Source organism: Danio rerio, chromosome 10 (genome assembly GCF_052040795.2).
Source record: "Danio rerio strain M-AB ecotype USA chromosome 10, GRCz13ab, whole genome shotgun sequence".
In the NCBI taxonomy this organism is placed as follows: Eukaryota; Metazoa; Chordata; class Actinopteri; order Cypriniformes; family Danionidae; genus Danio; species Danio rerio.
The window spans coordinates 12,352,473-12,355,355 of NC_141030.1; the positions used below are offsets into that span (position 1 = coordinate 12,352,473).

Consider the following 2,883-nt stretch of genomic DNA (forward strand, 5'->3'; position numbering starts at 1 on the left):
GTCTCCCGCCCGGTCATCAAACACTTTGCACACCCCTCTCCACCGCATCCCTCCCAGCTCTTCAGGTACGTCGCGCGCAAGTCACCTCCACCGCTCTTTAGGTACGTCGCGTGCAACTCATCCCATTGCTCTTTAGGTTTTCATCTCTCCCGCTACCTCCCGCAAATCAACTCTGTATCCCCCGAAAATTACTTTTCCCAACTCGGGATGTCTGACGTTAGTAAGTTAGGCTATTTATGTAGTCAGGAACATCTTAGTCAAGCTTTTTCTTCCGCATGATATTGTGTTTAAAACTATAGGCTAAATTTAGCATGTACTGTACACAACATTTCCTTTTTATTAAAGACAATTTAGTGCGTTGTAAACAGCCTCCTGTCTGTAAAATTAATCAACTGATTCAAATTTGAGCAGCCTAATGATGATACAGGTTTGATTTGTAGATTTATTATCAATAATCAACATCTGAATCAAAAGATATCTGAAAAAGTGTGAGGCATACTTTGTGATGTTCATCTCTCCTTTTTATCTGAAGGTTATGCATATGTGTTAGATACTAATTTTTTGTTGTTTTTTTAACTGCCACAGTTCTCTATACAATAACACAAGACCCTGTGACGGTGGCTGATTAGAGACGGATGGTGTATTTCCAGAGTTGGTGAAATGACCAAGCACACCTTCTTGGTCATATGTGGTGATAATAATGAAGGTATGTTTGATAAAGTTCTGTATTTGTTTCACAATAAGCTGAGAGGGTATTAGAGCATTAAAGAATAACAAATGACATGAAGGTGATAAGTTTTGTATTGTGGGTGAACTGTTACTTAAATAATGTTTTGCTCTTTACTTTGCCTTTTTCCTCTTCTGCTTATCCTAATATTTTAGATTATATTTGGACCTGAAACATCTGCTAGACTCCAGTAAAGGTGGCGTCAATACTGGACCTGAAAGGGCCTAACAAGTTGAATCAGGTAAAGAAACATGCACGCGCGCACACACGCACGCATGCACACGCTTACAGAAAACTGTTGTTTATGAAGTTTATGAATATTTTTTACACTGTGGCCAATATTTTGGGGAAGTCAGCATCACTAAATGATATAAAAGATTTTAAGATCCTCTAAATTTTGCTCCAAGTGTTGTGTTAAATTCAGGATTCTGGACAGACAGCTGCCTGTTTTTCCAGTTCTAGTCATAGTGATTAACCTAATTGTTTTTGGAGATTCCAACAGTGATATATGTGTTTTTTCTACTTTTCCATATCCTGTCACCTCAACCAGCTGGGAGAGTCAAGTTGTGGATCATCATGAAGATTTTCAAAAGGTGAGTTTAGATTTCTTGAATGTTTTATTTACTTTAAATGTTCTTTTAAATATATCATAGAATTTGATTGCAATTTGTTTTCAAACATTTTTCTTAGTCATGCTGGAGTCTTGAAGAGTTCTTAGATGAGCATCACCCTATATCCGTGCATCAGGAACCACCAGACGAGCGATCAGCAGCTACTACTGTACATCGTCATGGATAAAAAAGTCATCCTGTGGCTGGGAAGCACTTCATTCACAGGACATGCTTGATGAGATTTCCTAGCTCCAGTTTGTTTTCACACAAGTTTAAAGCATTTATACCTTCATTTAAACTGCTGTGTTTGATATGGAGGACCAAGGAAACACAAGAAGTGAAAGATTTGCACGCCAAGTTGTTTAAAATGCAATTTCACAAGAAAACTATGAGTTCAGGAGTAAACTATGAGTGATGCTATATTGAGCTTTCAAGTTGCTCTGATAACACATCAAGTTTGGACCAAAGGACTGAAACAGCCTTTTTGAGCACTGGTCATACATATTTTGTTGATACTGTCTGTACTAATAAAACATTTAAAGCATATTTGACATTGTTGCATTTTAAAAACGGAATGAATTGTTGAAGTGGTGAATGTTTTCAAATAAAATGTTTTTTCTTTTGTAATTTACAGTCTATTTTACCTTTTTACCATATTTACACTCAAGAGAGTTGAATAAAATAACAATATATTACACCAGGCGGTGTTAAATATATTTACATTTTTAACTCTGCCCAGAGTTAAAATTAACCCTTACTTCGGTGTCAATGTGCCAACCCTTTTGAAAGTGTTGATTTAACTCTGTTTTGAGTGGACCCCATGAGACACTTTCAAAGTGTTGAAATTAACACCCATAGAGTTGTTTTGGGTCCCCATATTTTGCTGTGTACCTATTTATTTCTCTAATTAAATCCTGTTCATACCTTGTCTTTTCTTAGTTTATTTTTTAAAAGAAATAAATAGAAAAATTTCTAATTTAGAATTTTAGAAACTCCCATTTTCTAATATTAAAATCTAAAGCATCATTCAACTCAATCTCCCGTAAAATTCTTCGTTTTGCAAAAGAGCTGCGTTAAATTTCCAGTATCCTTTGTGTCTATAATGTTTATGTGGGGGGTTCTAAAGTTAGATTTATCAGACAATGATCAGTCAATTGAGCTTTAATAATCTTTGATTGAGAAGAATATTGGAGAATATTACCACTTACCATCCAATAATCAATTCTGGACTTAATCTCACTATTAGGCCTACTCCAGGAAAAACATTTGATTTCAGGATTCAAAATTCTCCATACATCATTCAAATTGTTTTCATTTTTTATGATTTTTTAAATCATTAGACTCTGTAATAGAAACTGTAGCAACTGTAATATTTAACTGCTGCCTATTAAATCTGGAAGGCCATCTATCTGCCACTCATCAGGAGCCATGTTCCAATCTCCACCTACTATGACATTCTCAGAATGGAACAACCCTTTTGTTTCTGAAATTAAATTAGATATATCCTCAAATAATTTGCTATTTTGCAATGCACAATTAAATCCA

At 35.3% G+C, this 2,883-nt stretch overlaps 1 long non-coding RNA gene across 1 annotated transcript; it reads left to right on the top strand.

Moving 5' to 3' along the window:
• Positions 1-574: 574 nt before the first annotated feature.
• Positions 575-1,965, top strand: LOC137496537 (uncharacterized). The gene is made up of 4 exons (XR_015500856.1): positions 575-706; positions 883-968; positions 1,278-1,320; positions 1,418-1,965. It is a non-coding gene; the product is annotated as an uncharacterized LOC137496537 (long non-coding RNA).
• Positions 1,966-2,883: the final 918 nt, after the last annotated feature.